Source organism: Rhopalosiphum padi, chromosome 4 (genome assembly GCF_020882245.1).
Source record: "Rhopalosiphum padi isolate XX-2018 chromosome 4, ASM2088224v1, whole genome shotgun sequence".
In the NCBI taxonomy this organism is placed as follows: Eukaryota; Metazoa; Arthropoda; class Insecta; order Hemiptera; family Aphididae; genus Rhopalosiphum; species Rhopalosiphum padi.
Genome location: NC_083600.1, coordinates 25420586 through 25441295, shown reverse-complemented (window position 1 = coordinate 25441295; position 20710 = coordinate 25420586). Strand labels below are relative to the sequence as shown.

General features: G+C 28.6%; 2 long non-coding RNA genes across 2 annotated transcripts; both read right to left on the bottom strand.

Moving 5' to 3' along the window:
- Positions 1 to 334: 334 nt before the first annotated feature.
- On the bottom strand, positions 335 to 5542 carry LOC132930527 (uncharacterized). Its single transcript, XR_009662245.1, has 4 exons — positions 5209 to 5542; positions 2990 to 3127; positions 1473 to 1663; positions 335 to 1324 (listed from the first exon to the last, which is right to left on the bottom strand). It is a non-coding gene; the product is annotated as an uncharacterized LOC132930527 (long non-coding RNA).
- Positions 5543 to 8113: 2571 nt separating this feature from the next.
- Positions 8114 to 11029, bottom strand: LOC132929853 (uncharacterized). The gene is made up of 2 exons (XR_009662165.1): positions 9947 to 11029; positions 8114 to 9005 (listed from the first exon to the last, which is right to left on the bottom strand). It is a non-coding gene; the product is annotated as an uncharacterized LOC132929853 (long non-coding RNA).
- Positions 11030 to 20710: the final 9681 nt, after the last annotated feature.

Here is a 20710-nt window from a genome sequence, read left to right as displayed (position 1 = left end):
TTTTATTATAAATATTTAGTATTTACTACATAATATATTGCATATATATATAGCATGTTATTATAATTATTATAGTACATGGCTTTGTTAACTTTACTAAAAATACAATATTATTATTAAATTTAATAACATTAAATATTAGCGTTGTCATAATTGCTGCACGTGTAAAAATAAAATAATTTTTCAAACTAGGTACAAAAATTATTATAATATATACGTAGTCACTAGTCATATACGTACTATAACGCGCTATTACGTATATGTATTATTTATTGTTTATATTTTTATAAACTAACATTATCCATAGGTAATGTTATTTTCAAGCGTGGTCCTATTTAATGTAATATTATCTGAAGATAAAAATAATGAAAAATAGAAACTAAATAATTGATGTCTATGTATATTATGGTTTAATATACTTTGGAGATGGGGTGGAACTTTGTAGTTTGTCCCCCACGGCAATGCAAAGTTTAATATAAATTGTGTAGAAAAAATGTATATTTTATTCTCGCCTACTACTTTACAGGCTATAACTTGTATTGAATATAATTTACAAATATGAAAATCCTATTACTCCCATCCAACAGAAAAATAATATTATAAATTATAGACTAAAATGTAGGTCTAAATAATATATTTATATTTATATATGATATAATGTATAGCGCTATATCCGTATAAGGAAACCAGCAGGGTGCTCAGTGGGAGGGAGGTTAGAAGTTATATATCCATTCATTGTAAACGACAATCGTATTATTTAAATGACTTTATATTATATTATCGTAGTAAATGATTTTGTAAATTTGTTTTTACAAGTTATTTAAGCCATGCCCGTGAATACACAAGAATAATTTTGAAATTCACAAAACATTTCTTTCTCCTCAAAATCAAAATCATACGAAGTTGCTTGCAATACTAATTTTCTGCGCTATATCCAAGAAACAATTATTATTCTCGTAATTTTAGTTTTTGAGTATTATGTTCAATATGCCTTACTAAAATATGATTAATATGTTCTGTACCAGCCGTGAGTCCAAGGAGGGGTTAGGGGCGATAGCCCCACCTTTTCCCACTCTGTATATATATTTTGGATCCGTGCGCCTGTTCTGTACAAAACTGTATGGTCTGTATGTCTATATGCATTTAATATTAGCTATGCAAATCACGTATAAAAACCTTATCAAATTTGGTACTATACTATAGTATTATGGTACTTATATATTTGTAAATTTGTATGTAATCAGTTATCAGTGATTTCTTCAAACCGTATCAATACGTTTTCCCGATGTGTCTTGATGCTGCGGCGTCTAGACTGTGACTGACGCTGCAAAGAAAACGTACCTTAATGCTTATATATATACGGGTAATACAGCACAGCTGACTAAAATCACTAAGATATAAAAATATTTTCCCATCTACATATCATAAAGGTATAAATACTAAATATGATATAATACTTGTAACTTATTTACCTATATATATCTTAGTACACGGATAAAAAGTATATTAACAATTTATAACTTCTATAAAATGTAAGCGTTTCTCGAAATTCGATTAAATGTAATGATTATTCATAAATAATCATTCCCTCTCTTATCGGAAACGCCTAGCCTGTAGCCATGCGACATGCGCCTATGGCCTATGCCACTGATGAGGGAAACATCTAAAAGAAAATAATAATAACAAGAATATATAATATATATATAACTGAAGGGATTATTGACTATTGTAGTATTGTAAGTGGGTTATATAATATTATTATGTGACTGTAGTGTTTTAAAAGGGTAGGGCTCTAAGTCACTTTTTTGAAATTGAGTAATTTTTTGTCACTTATTTAAAAAATAAGTCTCTTATGTCACTTGTTATCCAAATTTGTTTACATTTAAATTATTTGTTGTTATTTGTTTGTACATGTTCATAAAATCATAAATAAGTACTGTGTTCAGAAAAATATTTATTTGGATGAACTTTTGTTATATAATCCATTTGTGGAAATATTTCAACAAATATTTTGTAAATTATAAGTAATAATTTTTACAAAAATAAGCAAGTAAGAATCGATTATATTATATTTAGAGATTCAAATTAAGTAGCCTTTTTATGATTATACCCCAATGTATATAGGTCATAGGAGTTATATCGTATAGTCTATAGCATTTTATTGTTTTCACTAAAGTTTATTTTAAAAAATAATTGAACTTAGTTCGTGTATGGTTGTTTGTACTTATTGCACACAGTTTTAATAACTATAAAAAACTTTCAGGACAAGAGCTTATAACAGATAAAAAAATCTATATATTTTTTTTATTGTTATAATAAACTTATAAATTAATAATTATATTAACTCATTCGTACAATCTGCTCAGGTTTGACATTAATTTATATCTACTTATCTAATAGTAATAATACTATCAGTTGATATATAATAATATATTATAGTTGGGTGGGCCACCATATAGAGTGGGTGTATCGTATTTACGCTGTGATTTTGTATTTAAAAACAACGTAAATCATTATACTTTATAAATTAAAAAATAAAAGATAAATCATCACATTTGAAAAATAATTTTAAGTAAAGCTCATATTAATATACTATATAATGAAAAACCCTATATCAATTTTGTTAAAAAGCTTAAATAAATTAAGAAATTAAAAAAATGTTTGTAATTTTTTTAGTCAAGGAAATACCTTTGTCCATTTATAAAATTACAAAAATTCGTTGGAAATTTATGAATATATTAGATTAATAACTTTAATTTTAATTTTATAACACGACATTCGTACATTTAAATTTTTATCAGGTACATATGGACTGTATTTTGTGCAATTTTGAATACGGGTCGCCTACAATTTTAATAACAATGTACTTGCGTGTCATTATATATTATAATATTAGTATATATTCAATCAGTAAATCATAACTTATAAATATCTTTACTCGTAAATTATTTTTATGAGCACTTAAATTTTTTAAACGTTCTACAAACACCTGCATAGTAAATCGGGCTCTGCTCAGAATCGTTTTTCGAATGCCGTGATTTATCACATTGCTTTAAAATGTTTAATAATAAAATATTGGCTTCGGTCGAGGTGAGTGAAGCGAGACGAGTGTCCAACATCCCAGTATCTATTATATAAATATATAATATATAATAATATAAAGTATGTCCTGTCCATATACACTTTTAAATTACATCATACTGCTATAATACTACAGTATAATAGTACCTATGTATAAGTATTAAGCGTATATATATATATAATATTATAATAATATACTGATCATGAAATTCTCCCAGCAAGGTCATATCTAACATTCATCACACATAATACTTAATTTTGTACATATATACCTACTGTATGATACAGGGTGATTCTTTTTAAGTTATAAATATTAGCTTTCTAGAAAAATGTTTACTAATTTTTTTTAATTATTATTGTTGTTTAAAGTTTTAGTGCTTTTACTTTATTAAACGACAGGATACATTTTTAATTTCATATTACAAGGCAGAATATTTTTCTGGGAATTTTAATATCAGTATATGATAATTGAAATTTAAACGAATAATTATCCAATTATAACTTTTAAGTATATTTAAAGTTTACTTTAGCGAAATAGTAATAATACACTAACATTTAGCGGGCAACTCTTGTTCCGTTCGCCCACGCCACTCGTACAAACTTTAAATATACGAAAATAACTCATCGTAAATAATTTATCATAAAAAATTATTCAAAAATGATTTATATGCGTGAAAATTCTCTGAAAAATATTCTGCTTCAGTATTTGAGATTAAAAATGTACCTAATCATTCAAAAAGAGCAAACATTTAGGTAAATGATAACCATAAAAATAGTAAAAAAAATGTATTGCAATGGCTTTAAATTATCTAAAAATATATATTTTAAAAACGGTAAAATAAAATTATTCAGTAAAACAAGTGATTTTATCTTTAAAAGGCTCACCCTGTACAGTGTACATATATATGTATATACACATAGTGAGGATGTATATTATATAATATGTATATTTTATTTTATTTTTATTTAATGTTCAAAAAGATGATGGGCCCCACTGAACAAATTCGTGTGGGGGCCCATGAGTTCTCGTTTTAAACTATAAATTTAATATATAGTACACATAATAAAGTGACAATTACAATACTTACATTTTAGATACCTTTACATCAGTGGACACAATATTATGTATAATTAAAATTGTATTAACCATTATAATACTAAAAATAGTTTTAAATAATAAAATGTATATCATTTGACGATTATTCATCTTATTTTTCTATATTTCATTTAATACAAATATACTTTTAAGTTAATATTTTATTACGTTAAATTTAATTTATAATTTCAGTATTTAAATAATATAAAAAATTGAAATTGTTATCACGTTAATAGGTTTATTATGATACATATATCTTTATTTTATACGACGATGTATAATTCTATATGTTAAATTAAAAAAAAAATTGTAAAAATGTATTATCGACTATAGTTATCGCTTGGATTATTTTTTTAATGGTGTATAAAAGACATTTGATTATAATTAAATTAAAACAGCTAATGCAAAACAAAAATTCACAGTTATGGTAATTGGTAGTATAATATTGCAAATCTAATGTGGCGAATTGCAGTGACGATGATGTACGTGGCGAATAATCGTGACACGTCTCCGATCGTTAATTTAAATGTATTATTTATTATTATTTAAAAAAAAATCTTTTGCGATACATAATTATGTATATGTACCACGTACATATATTTGTTTTAATTTTACACGTCTTCGTTAATAGCCTTATGGTTTAATAATTAGTTGGAATATGTTCTGTGTGTTTGTCATGAGGCAGTGAACACCAACATAGTGATTCTCAAACATTTCTAGCTATATAGTCTTTTAAATCTTAGCTATATTATACTAAATCTGAGATACCCTACAGCTAAGGCTACTTGAATACAATTTTTTTTTAATAAACATGTATTATAATATTATATTCTCGTACAAGTAATATAAACCAATAATAATTAGTTTTACTTTAAAGTAATAAAATAAAATAACCATACGACAGTGCAAGTTTGTTTTTAAATATGTACCTACATAATTTAATATTTTTTTCATTTTAAGTGTTATATTAATTGAAAGTAACGATAGTAGTATCAATTTAAAAAAGGAAAAAAAGTAAGTAACCACTTAACTATGTGTTAAATTTTAGCGGCTGTTCAAAGTACCTCGTCATTGAGAGTAACACTAACGCTTGCTTTTAGGCCAAAATAATATTGACCCTTTTCTCTGCAGCTTTTTTCCGCTAAAAATGAAAAATAATTATTAATATGTATAAACAATAATTTAAATTTTTTTTTTAGTTTATCTGTATATTATAATGTAGTGCTTTAAAATTTGTAAATAACTATAGCCCGTAATATACTAATAGGTAGTAAGTACTCCGCCGACGTCGGCACAACTACCAGAAACACTGGCTGACCTTTGCTCACAATTCATTCGATGCCCGTAGTATGTCAGTACTCAATACTGAGTCAATACTGGCTGCCGGTGGTAGTTTTCCAGTACTTATGTAATACTAGCTAACATTTCGGCCTGCTTTACGGTAAGCTTGTAAGGACTCAAAAGACAATAATAATATAATATATGGTATACATATATACGTATTAAATGCAATGCTTTTTCTTTAAAAATTAAATCAACCTATACTGTGATACTATTATAGTAAAATAAATTACTTAAATAGCAATTATATAAAAAAATATATCCCGTTCAAAAACCGTTTCCGCTCAGAATCGTTTTTTGTATACAATGATACATCATTGAGTTCAAATTTAACACTGTCTATCATCATTGTGACCCACTCGACACCCACTTTATAGCAGAACGGTATCTATTTACCCTCTTTTTTATTCAATACATTTTTAATTATTTTAATTTTTTAATTTTATATAAATATTTATCTTTTAGTTTAATTTTTGTTTATATTATTTGCCTTATTAGTTATTATATTTTAATATAAAATATAAATATATATTTAAGATATTATAAGTACAATTTTTAGTTATCTTGGCCTGTAAAATGAAATTATTATCAATATATTTTTTGTAAAATTAAATTTTTTACCATTCTGCCGCTAATAAAATAAAAGGGTAACTACCCATCAATATCTCCTTTCTCTTTTCACCAACCTATTACATCCTGAAAACTGTACTAAGTATTAAGTTCACCTTGATCTGGGCTTTATCGTATGGTATAGATTAATAAAAAAATAGACATTAGTACCTATATTTAATATCGATGTTTAATTATTCACTAAGAGAATATACGATAATTAAACTTTCAAATCACGATCTAAAAATAAAAACTGGTTTAGATGCTTAGGAGTTATATTCAAAAATCTTAAATGTAAAAAGTTAATTTTATAGGTACACCAATGTAATTACGTTTTCATATTAACGAAAACATATATTTATACTACGGTAAGGTCCTATACTTTAATTACAACTGCTATGGTTACAAGTATACAATACGCATAGTACATATCATTAACAGTTTTTTCCTAATTGTGGGAATCTTAATAAATTATAATATTATCCTCCCGCGACTGTATATCTACAATTTGTTTAGTAATTAATAATTATCTATGTCGAACACGGTGGATCTATATCCTACTTCTACATAGAAACCAACTGGAGGTATTTTTATTATTTTATCACGACGAATTAACCTTTCTTCCCCTTTCTCTTTCCCCCGGCACTGTTTTCTATGTTTGCGTGGCGTTTGTGTATAAGAAATTAAGAAACTTGAATAATTATAATCGTTTATATTATGTTAAATCAACAACGACAGTATAAGTAGGTATATACTTACATCCTTATAATATGTATAATATACAATATGCAAACATTAAATAACACACGTATTTTTGTGCGTTTAAATTTGACAACGAAACTATAATATTATACCTATTACATTGCATTGTACATTTTTCAGAATTGTTTTTTGTCAATTTGTTCTTAATATTGTTGTACTGCTGCGGGGATGAGACACGTTTAAACGAAAACATATATTGAGAACATACCTAACTAATCTAACAAATTACATAAAATAAAACAAAATTATTCTTCATTTCTCGACGAAATCAAATTAATATATGACGTGTTGCATGTTATCATGATATTGTTGTTCTACCTATCATCAGCTGAAATAAGCACGATACAGAGTAATCGAAAACTATATATTTTATTATTGATTCAAATGAAAAAATTAAGGATATATATATAATAGTAATATTATATTATATGTACGACCACGACCATCGGTATAAAATATTCTGTGATAAGCATAATCATAACTCATAAGTAATATATTTTTTCCTTCGATTGGGATAAATAATATGTATATTATACTATTTATACTATTATACTATAATGTAAAGGTTACAAATTTCAATGTTTCTTATTATTATTATTATTATTATTATGATACAATAATATTATGTCTTGATAAGTTAACTATATAGAAAATCTGCAGAGTAAAATAAGAAATTTATTATACATATTATTCAATATAATATAGACAATATTCCGTCCGTGATATGTATAATAATATTTTAATATAATTATTATATTTTATTCTGTGCAGTTGACGTAAATATTATTAACAGATTAATTAACAATTGATTGTAAAATATAATATTTCAGTACTTGGCTACATATTGTAGTGTTTACTAACCAACACTATATCACATAGCACTATAGTATATATTGATTACCTAAACAAAAATATGGGAAACTACCAATATTAAATTAATATGCATATAAATGGCTATATACCTACACTATAGGTACTTACTTCTATTGATATACTTGCAGTCCCATTGCAAATTATTAAACTCAATTATAAAAACACTACTACTTAATCGTTTCGGTTATAACAGACTACAAAACCATTTTTTTCTTATTATTTTTTTTGGATATGCCAAAGATTTAACAAGGCGTCCGCCAAACGCAACACAATGATCACCTGCGAATGTATTGACTAAGGTATACGACGAGTCCTACTATGATGAATAATGGTTATACACAACATACAAAATAATCTTTAAAACACTTTTATTTCATGTTTTTATGTACAAAAATAAATAAATACGGAGAAGATTAATATTATAAAAATAGAAAAAAAACATAGTTCCTGAGACTATACATTATTAGAATTGGAAAACAAACACTTTATTTTATAGAAGTCCAGAGTTAAGTCAGTCTTTTAAGCCTACGTATTAATACACGTGATTTTTTTTTTTTTTTGTTTCATAGTGTTCTAATGTTTGTTGTTAATCATTTTGATGAATACAATATAAGTTCAATTCCATTATATAAAAAAAAAAAATAATAATGATAGTATAATAATAAAAATAATAATAATTATCGTTCAAAAATAACATGTGACTGAAATTAATATATTGTTAATGTTTAAATAATTAACAATAAGCAACATTATTTTAATTAAAATCCAATGTGATTTAAGAAAGATTTGAAAAATATTTTTCAAGCTTGGAACGTATTCGTAATAATAATAAAAATAAATAAATAAATACACAAACCCTATTCCACGGGGACTATGATCAGCTAACTAATACAGATGTCCATATTCCCAATGAAACTAATGTGAACCCAGATGATAATAATAAAAAAAGCGAGGAGGAAACGAAAATCTTAAAAACAGACAAATTTAACAATAAAACTATTTTGAGATTTTAAATAGTCAAAAAATAATAATGATAATAATAATAATATTCTGTGGTGAATATCATCATTCATCGTCCTCCTCGAGTCTTATATGAGGAAATTGAACAGAATTTATTGTCTTCATACAAAATCTTGATTCCAGCGAACTGTTGTTTGAGGCCAGTACAGATGCCTAATTGTGCCGTGGTAGAAGGTGCTGACTTTAAGAGCCATGATCTTGGAATTCTTGTTTTTTTGTAAACCTATAACCATAAATGAAAAGAAATTCATTAGTTATTTTATACCAAAAAAACTTATATATAAGTAACTACTCAATTTGTTCCGAGTACACAACTATTTTATTACTATAATAAATTATTATCATACTACTTGTTATTAATTTTTTGTTTTAGTAGTTCAAGTTTTATATCAAAATTATTATTAATAAATAAATTATAAATTATTCCGTATTTTAAATATTATTACGATTAAACGCAGTAACACGGATTTGTTTTTTTTTATAATCATCATTAGTTATTCAAATTTCTAATGTATATTATACTTATTCATTTTCCATTCATTTTGCAATTCATCTCGAAAGGATAAACATATTTTTATTATGGAAGATTTTTTTTCGGTGGACTCGCCTACGCCGGCCGATTATTTGTCGGCCCACAGACTTCCTGCGAATACATCTAAAACACACCTTTCAGGTCCCCACGGTTCATAGTAAATTACGGAACGTGAGATTTTATTTTTTTTATCATTCAATTGCGATTTTCCAGGTTAAAGAACCCTACGATTGCTGCTTTCCTGTGCAAGAATATTAACCTACTCCAGGAACCTGTGGTCAGGCCCGCGACCTTCGGGATATCCTCGACGTGAAACGTGTTTCTGATGATAAACTATTGCTTATTATTTAAGTACATTATTTATTTATTTATTTAAATTAAAAAATGTTGGATAAACTCAAAATTTTAAAAAGATGTCAAATAATAAAAATAATAATTTTACGTTTACAGCATGCTCGTGTTGTATACTGTGTAGTAAATAATTCGGTTTAAAAATACTTTAAATCGGTTAGGAAAAAAAATTACGAAAAACGCGTTTACGATCAACGAGATCGTTCTTTGTATAATAACAATAATTAAAAATAATTGTGTACACCGTCAGAGGTATGATAATAACGACAAACAACGCTTACCTGATTTAAACATAATGTTGAATTGTGTTGGTCTGTTGATTGTGAAGTGCATCTACACTGGTTAGTAGAGGCCAGTTGGGTCGAGTTTTGGTCCTCCTCCGCACATAATGTTTATTTTTGCCGTAGATTGGTTTCGAAATACGAAAGTTGAGATTGAATTTTGAGAAAAATTCTCGATTCCTTTTTGAATGTTGTGCCCAAAACCGTTGGGTGCGATCGTGACGGATAGATTGTCGTGTAGAACGTTAAGTGTACTCAGTACAGTCCAGTCGGATCCAAACCCATCGTTGCTGCGGCGGCGAAGAAAATTTTCAAAAAATTTTCCAAAAAAAAAAAATTTTATAAAAACTTTAAACACTTCGACGGCGGCGATATCTTTCGTTAATATCGGAGTATACACGAGCTGCTGCAGAACACGGTCGGTATAAATTGATAATAGAAAAAAGCAAAGAGCCGCTGAAGTGTCGTCGGATGAAAAGCCGGTCGGATACTGAATGCTGTTGAGCGCGTGCACCCCGTATTTATAATGGCCCGGTTTAAAAGCCCGGGAAAAAATACACACTCACACACACACACGAGAGCGCGGACTGCACAGTGCACCGACGACGACGGAAGATGATAATATAATAATGATAATGTTGAAGTGGTATATATATATATATATATGTGTGTCGATATTTATAATAATAATAATAATATTTGCTGCAGGGACGACACTAATCGCGGCCGGTCAAGGAACTAAAAAAGGAGAAGATATGAGAGAGAGATGAAAAACCGAACACGACCGATGACTCGAGCCGCCGCCGTGTGTGTGCTTTTCGTCGGTGCGTCTGCCGCGATTTTAAAAGAAGGTGTATCTGTCGACTGATACACACACACACACGCACGCACGCACAAACACACACACACATACACACTTATACACTCGTGCGCGCGCGCGCGGCGGCGGCGCTCCCACAGGGCTTTTTACCGGCACGCATGCGCAATGACCAGATTTCCCTCCCCCCAACCATCAGACCTATCGACGGACCGCCCGGCCGAACGACCGCCCGCCCGCCAGCGTATACAGGGTGTTTCACGTGTAAATATGGCCATAACAGCTTGTACTATAATATTAAAAATTAATATTATATAATCGCATGACAAAAATGGACATTATTTGATGTTTCCAAAACGAATTCAATGTTATGTTTTTTTATACTATTCAAAATTGGCTTTTGTTCGTCCCCCGAATTGAATTTTGTGCGTTTTATATCTACGAATTACAATACACTACTATATTATACTGAATTCGTGTTCATATTTCATTGTATGCAAATTTCGAAATCCAATGTTTGTAGTTTGGAAAAAAAATAGTTTTGGTATCACATATCGTTGGCTTTTTACGACGGAGTTCCTGTACCTGTATACGACTCATTGAATGTTATTAATTTATTATTATAATAACACGAGCGAATATAACACATGTTATCTTTAATATAATATTAATAATTGTAATACCTATATTTTCAGTGTGATTGTTTTCGCGATGTACCGTGGGTCGGATTTCGGTATATAATATGGTATAAAATAAATATTTTAATAAATTATAATAATATTTGCAGTGATTTTAAAAGGATAACACTCCGTGATAACTTTGAACAGTGCATATTATAATATGATAATGATGGTGATGATTATTATTAAAGTATTTTTTTCTTTTAATCGTATATTCGACTTCACAACTTGCAGACGAGGTGTGGTGGCATTGTCGGCGGCGGTTTATATCGATGTATCGTCGTCATTTTATAGTATATTGGCAATTATTTTTTGTAGTCATTTCGATTCGCGTGTATACATAATACGAGTATATAATGATAAATACGTGCGCTCATTTATAAATTTAACATAATCCCGATCGGCGATCGTATGTTTCTCGATGATGAACAATATTTCCATCGATTGCTCACACATTACTATAAATTATATTATATAATAATAAAGAAACAAATTTTTCGGCATCGACCGAAGACTGATCATTGTAATATCATATAAACGGCTGTTAGTAGGCAAATAATATTATTTTAATGCCCTTTATGGTCTGTAAGTGTACTCGTACAGTCGACGACTTTACGATGGTACGATGATCAGTATACATAATTATTATTGTTCGGCGTACTACACACCCTGTATATAATGTAATATATACCTGTATACTATTACTATATAATACACTACTACTACTACTACTATTATTATTATTATTATTATATAGGTACCGCGGGAACACACACGCACTGTACGCCGGCTGTGCGGCTTAGCAATGGACTCTCTGGTCGGGTCTAGGATGGCGGGCGGCTGTCGGGGGGTAGCATAATCGAGTCAGCTGTTCGTCAGCAAAGTCGTTAACCTACGTCAACGCGGAACACTGCAACTGACCCCTTCCGTCGTCATCGTCGTCGTCGGCGGCTCTACACTCGCGGCGCGGGATTTGCGTCGCCGCCTCCGATTCACGCTCCCCGAACGACGTATATTATACTACCTGTTAAAATGTATAATATTATAATATTATTTATACATAATATTATATACTCACGAGTACTACCGTACATGTTCTTTTTTTGTCTTGTACACATTTTCGTACATAAGTACTGCAACCGGTTACCGGGTATCGGTATAGTCTTGCGCATCACCGCCATTTAGGTACAATCCCGAGTGCGGATAATTTATTAAATCACTATAAGCTTTTCATAAGCATAATGTCATCTCAGTTTGTTAATAGTTGGTGCCAACATTTTGAGTCATTGTGCTACACAGCTGTATGTAATAATGATCTTTTAACTTAGTTTTTTATAATATAGGCATATTACTTCTATTAATTTTCTCTTGGTAGTTGATCATTTCTCAAACTATAATATTAATTTATTTGAAAAGTTAAAAAAATAACCACATACAAATGTACAGTAAATATTTACTCAATGTCTACAGATTTAATACACACGTACAATATCGTAGCACGTATCGACGCATTCATTTTAATTTTTACTTTTGGTAAGCCAAAGAAAGCGATTGACAAAAAATAAGTATGTGTGCACCCCTTGTGCTCCAGAAAATGACGTGTCTGCTTTCACTTGTAGTCAAACACCCTCGCGGATTTTGGCAATGGTTGTGCAATAATCGGATCTGTATCCGGTAACTCCTTGGCGAACGATGACTCCGCGCTGCGAGAATCGGGTTACTTGTGCAATGTTTTTTATTATTATAATTATTATTCCTCTCCCACGCGTTGTTCGCGGCAGACCATGGTAAATACTAAATGTTTTTTTCTTTAGACTACTTACAAGTTACAAGTAAACTTGTTTTAATAAGTAAATATTATAAGTTGATGATTTACTTCACACCATAACGCCACGACCGCGACGGGGCCACATACGTATTATTTTATTATAATGTAATAATATGATCCAATAATAGACAGTCGCGCCGACGACGTGTCGAAAGGCGATCGCCCCGAATTTCTAAACGAGTCAATACTACGATATTGTGATATGTGACCGAAAAATTGCATAACTTAGGACACACGCGAATACATAATGACTAATTTTTATTTTTATCCATGACGGTTATTAAGTATTTGTACATAATGTAATATGTATTATATATATCTATAATATAAATCCATATACATAATATACATATATCTTCAGATATATCTAAATACAGTTCAGAAAAAAATATTTTCAAAATGTGGCAAGTTTCAACCAATATTATTTTCCAATAAAATATAGATTCCTAATTCCTATTCTACTATTATAGTATTATACTTAAGTCAGAACTATGTTATCGTTATCATAGTATTTTAATATAATATGATGCAGGTACATACATGGGCGTCCCCGGACATTTTTCTAGGGGGGGGGGGCAAAATTAATTTAAAAAATAAATGAGGACGCCCATGGGTACACATATTATGTATAAATGAATTATGCACGCGATGCGATCATATTTCGTCATAATGTTGCTTGCTTTAGGTACAGTATAGGTACACACTATAGTACTATACATATACACACACAAAAATCAACCCATATATTATCTCGCTTAATTTTACACCGACTTAACTAAATAAATCATTTACGAGCTTATTAAATTATACGATACAATATTTAATATATGGACTGTTTTATAAAAAATTTTGATTTTATAAAAATCTAGATGTTATACAAAATATGATTAGGTGAAATAATAATGACAAAAATGTAAATTGTAAATATAAATCCAGGATCGCCTATAAGGCGTTGTAGGCTTTTGATTATGTGTTTCTGCGTTGGGATGAATATATGTTCACAAATTTGAACAATACGACTTATTGAATTGCGGTAGTTTACAAGTTCAACGATTTAATAAAGTTATGAAATTATTGTTACTGCTCATAACTAAATTATATTATTACTCAAAGCCTCATTATTAAATAAAAAACGTGTTAACCCGCGCGTTTTTACCCTATATTTAATATATATTACTAAATAAATATAATAAAGATATGGTTTAAGAATTAAACAGGAAAACATACTTGAACAGCATACGTACGATAACATTATATAATTATAGCTGCGATTAACGGTGTTTAACTTATTAAAATAAGTTAAATGTCTTTTCAGTAATTTCTATAGTAATTTTAATTTACTATAACCATTTTTATTAATATTTGACTATAATGCATTTATGCATTTGAATTATTTTAATTTAATATTCAACTGTGGTATGTAAATTACAAAATATATGTGTTGTAGTGTTGTTATTAAACTGAATTGGTTTTTTGAATTTAAATTTAACCAAAAAGAAAATAATTATTAATAATATTTCGAACTATTATAATTTTCTTTGCTAATGTTAAACTAATGACGTATGTAATGTAACTAATTGAATATGTAATTGGAAATACAATTGTCCTACAAACTAATCGACTAATTGATGGTTTATATAGGGATATAATATAGTCACCGGTAACGACTTAGTATTTACTTTAACTAGATTTTAACAACTATTGTAACTTCATCAATCTTAAACCCCATTATTTTATGCATTTCTGTCTTATTCTGTATTACTATTATGTATTTAATATTAAGACTAAAGTAAGTTCACTTACTAAGGTGACTAAGTTAATTCCATTAATTTTTGTTAAAGTACACTGTCTACATAATATAATAAACATTGAAAACTTAATCACTGCTGGTCTATTGCTGTCTACTGATTATCAAATATGTATAAAGTATTATAATTTTGATGCTCCAACATTAAATTTTATAAAAAATAACTATATATACAATACAGATAAATAATAATTTGTATATTAGTATGTAAAAAAAAAGTAACAAATTAGTGAGATGGGCCTGCTTAAAAAGTGCAAATGAATAAATTAAGTATCTATTTGAATAATTTTCTATAATATTAATTACCTATAGAATTTATGTAGATTTTCTATATTGGTATTGAAAACACTGTAAAGTATTTATAGAATTTCTATAAAATATATTTATTATGCAATGCGTTATCTTGTTTTATATAATACACCTGCAGCGTCTTATAAATTATATTTTATAGTTGACTTTAATTTTAATATTTCGTTATAATTATTTATTATTGATTCACATTATATTAATATAATAATATTATATTAAGATTATATATTATAATCTTGATACAAATATGTAACATTAATTATCTATCCGTAAGCAACCAGTGAGAATGCTGCGGCTAAGAAGAGAGTGTGAAAATAAGTTAGAAAAGTGGAAGGTTAGGTATTAGGGATAAATTAAGAGTAAAGTAATATGTATGTTGGGAGATATAAAATCAATGAAAAAATAACTTAATATTAACTATTACATTTTTTAGAACTATTGGTTGAAACATCTTACAAATATTAAACATAAATGATTGAATTAAATTTCTCAGAAATGCGTTAGATTTTTGTATAGTTTTTTATGTTTTTATTTTGAATAACTCAATAATTAATTTCTTATTGTTATAATAAAAATGATAAAAAGAAATACGCGTATATAATGTACACTGTATGTCTGTATATAGTATATACTATCCATGTATCATTTTTGTATATAGGTATTTAATATAGTATAATAATACTAAACTAATGTTAAAATATTAATTTTAAAACTGAACGATACATTATATTATACACATAAAAAAATAATACAATTATAAATATATTTATATGAATACACATATTTTGTATAGAACACGTAAACAGTGTTTCAATTAAATCACACATTTAACTTAACCGAATTTTTTTTTAATATTAACGACGCATATAATTACTTTACGTCATATTATATTAAGTATATAACTGTTTATAATAGGTAAAATAATATACGCACCGTCACCCCAAAAGTGCTTGATAATTGATTTTTATTTTGAATAGGTCAATAACACAACATTATATGGTTACCTACATTCAATGTATGACATAAATTATATGACTAATATAACTAATATGTCTTACTGTTGAAATATATATTATATTGTGGCCTGCAATATGATGTATTTTAGTTGTGGGCATAATATACAAGGTGATCCATTGAAGTGTCTACATTCGTTATTTCGAAGTTCTAATTTTACATAATTCGATTATTCAATAACATATCAAAACAACATTTTTCATTAAGTATTATTTTTCAAATTATGTATTATATGATTATATGAAATTAAGAATATGAATATGTTATCGGTCAAATAATAAAATTATAACGATAAAAATTTCCAAAAATATGACTTTCAAAAATGTTGTTTTGAATGGTTTGATGCGATATTTTTAATTATATAAAATATGCACTTTTAATAATGAGCGTAGACATTTAAATGGATCACCTTCTATATATTTACTCGATGGGTAATACACTAATACCAAGAAAGACGAACATGCTATAAGTGAAAAAAAACCTTTAGAAAAAATATATGTCATCACCACGCGAGTTTGTATTATAAAATATAAATTATGCAAATGTATGTAGGAGCCAAATTAGCAATCGGTGAGTGCCAAGTATATTATATATAGTGTGTAAAGCAAATACCACATTCATATTTATATATATTATAATATCGAATCTTTCACCCGCAGACGTATAGAAGCGAAAAAAATTAAAATTTGCATAGAAATCTCAGACCTAATTATGACAATGGTTACCGACACCATTGTGCGCAAAATCCAACTATAATACATAAATATATGTATATATATATATGCAGTATGCACATATATTTATAATATGCATTGACGGTATCGGTATGCGGCACGAAAAACATTGTTGCAAAAATTAATTTGTTGCTGGATTTTAAACGGCACAATGCCCGTTCCGATGAAATAATATTATTATAATACACGAATATATACATCATACACGTATTTATTATATATTTTATCGGTGTATGCTGTGACCTTTGTCGGCGTATCCGTAGGAAGTATAATATAATATAAAAGTAGGTATACTTAAATCACGTGTATTGTATGATACTATCATATTGTGTCTGTTCGAGTAAAAACGGACGCCGCCATCAGAGTTTAAGCATCTTATTTTGTTCTAAGATTATTTTCCGTAATCGGATTACGGTTTCCGAGAAATTAGGAAAGCGCCTTTTGTAGAAAATATATAGGTACGTTACACAGAACTTACGCGCTGCACAAATGTGTATACGTAAACGGTCCTTATAATGTAGCCGTTTCGGGCACACGCGCGTCAAACCGCCATTATTCGCCAGGCCTTTGACGGACGCCGCGCCACTCGTTACACATTATACATCGGTTCCGGGTCCACGATACATTACATATTTTAATCCTCGTTTATTATTTTTATTTTTTTTTTTTATAAATCCATATAATACACGATCCGATCACGTAACGGGATATTGGTGAAATTTGGGTGTACCTAAGAGCACAGAGGTGTTTCATTGTATTATAATTTATAATATACGATTATTCGCCGGACGTATGAATATAACACGAAAGCGCCTTTGATCTCTGCGGGTTGGAACGGACGGGTCACACGCAGTATAGCGCCTTTTTCTCGTTATTCTTAAATAAAATTCCTGGTTGTACCCATACCACAATATAGACGAGGCATTTATCACAACAATAATGCTGTCCCGGACGCCGGACGCCGGATAATACGCAACATAGGTATGTAAAAAAATAAATAATATAATATAAATAGAAAAGCCGATACGGTACAATATGGTGCAGTGTGTTATATGTTATTGTGATCTGGGGTGAAATTTCTTCATCATATTATAAAATATAAAGGATATTATGTATTATAATATACTATCGAAAACCGACATATATATAATGTGTACACACGTCCGTGCACAATAGGATTTAGACTTATCGGTTTCGGGGTAAAAATGTGGGACGTTACGCGTATACGTATACACCATATACGTGGGCGATAAATCTAGCCATTGTGCGCGCACACTTGCAGCGTTTTTTTTTCCTCACACAATACACGTGACGTCCTTTCCAAACGGTCCAGGGCATTGCACATAACACACGTATATACATTTTATTTCGTGTTATTTATATATAAATATTTGATTTGCGCCACCACCGCATTATAGCTATGTGTATATTTATAAAAACACACGCAGTGTAGTCGGCCCGTTGATTTATGATGATCCCGCAGTCACTCTAATTTGTGGTCGATTCACAAGCTGCATGTGTCGCGCGTCCTTTTTCACGTTATTTTCCTTTTTTTCCCTTGTAGTTCTTTCACGACGACGCCGGTTCCCGAAATCCGTTACTTTTACCTGGGCCAACGGTCGGTGTGTTTATAATGTTTATATCTCGTTACTCCGCAGGTCCCATCCGATCGGGTGCTGCGGGCGGTGGCATGTCGGGGGCGGATGCGTATATTATATGTAACATGTAAGGATGTGATGCGGGTACCGATTTTTTCTCCACCCATTGATAATAATTTATATGAAGCTTATTTTCTTCGTGTGTGTTTTCGCTTTGAGTGAAATGGTCGTACATTTTTATGGCCGTTCGATAAAACGATAATAGCCATTGTGTGACATACTTTACACCGAAAAAGTAAATAAATAATAGACTTACATTTTGACAAGCCACCACTATATTATTATGTGATATTACAAATACACACTTATGTACTTGAATTATTATATCCAACGAAATAACATTCCGTAACGACCGTAACGACTTATATTCTCTTTTATTTATTTATTTTTTTTTAGTAAAAATCGAAAATTTAGTTTATTATTATACAATTTATGAGCTCTAAGACTTATTAGAAAAAATTAGATTAAAATTTATTTACAAAATATTTACATAACTTAATTAATATACAAATGTAAAGCAATTTAAAAATTCGCTGATCTTATAAGACAATATTATAGTAATGGCAAAAATGATTATAATATTCAATAACAATAATTAAAAAAATATTATGTATAGACTATAACACATGAACGTTGATGTACTGTACTCATACCTAAATAGCATATTAATAGGAAAGTTAGTAGGTAACCATTTAGTTTAGGATGTAGTGCAAATTGTGAATATTTTAATGTATATTTTTTTTATATGACTAATGGTTTATTCTCTTTTATGATGGTATAATATATGTCATATATATTACACTAAAAAAACTACACAGAAATATTCGCACTACATTATGAAGGTTACTGACTTTCCAATTAATTAACATACTATATAAGTACTAATGTAGCGTATTTTGATGAGGTTTTTGGAGGGGATCAATATTTACAACAAAAATTGTTATTTAATAAAATCCCTCGTAATTCATGAGTCACTTAATATTTTATAATGTCTGTCTCACGGGGCTCCATTTTAAAATTATTATTTATCTATCCTGTATATTGTATTAACTCAATGCAGGTGGAAATGCATATGGGTAAGTTGGGTAACGTACCAACGTCTGAACTCCTAAGATTAACAGTATCGCAAATACTTCAGATACGAACTGATACAATTGCATACCTACATAAAGCCTAATTGTTTACAATTTCAACTTTAAAAAAAAACATCAAATTCTTAATAATTATACGAACGATATACGAATATAGTTGTTGATTAAAATAAATACTATTTACGTATTACGTTTATAAGTTTACTAACTTGTCAACTCACATTACCGTATGCGATATAATTTCGACGTTGCTAAAACTAAAACTGATGTGGTGCATAAAATACTTGCAAAAAATGATACACCACAAAAATGAGTAAATTATTATACCTACCTAATTATTAAATTAATTTAATTGTTAATTTTTGTGTTTTATCATTTTTTGCAAGTATTTTATGCAATACTATTTTATTTATTGGTATATGGATCCGAAGAGTGCTTGTAGTTTATAGATGTCGACCCAATCCCAACCTAAAAAAAAAAATACATATTGGTTTGTAGTTTGTATATTATTATAATAATATAAAATAGATATTATGTGACAAGACATTTTTTTTAAATTGTTCGTCTTCATGTAGCTATTTCATCAATATTAATTTAAACAGTTTACACATATTATTACAGTATTATGCATATTAACTACTATTAAATATATATACATATTAATTTTTTAATAGATATCTATATCCATGCATTTGCAGTTCAGTTTTTCAGATTCGTTTAAATAAAATATAACAAACAATTCGTTGAAACGTAAAATACATAAATACATAATACTAATATGAATTCAATAAAATACATATTACAGAATAATATTACAATATTACGC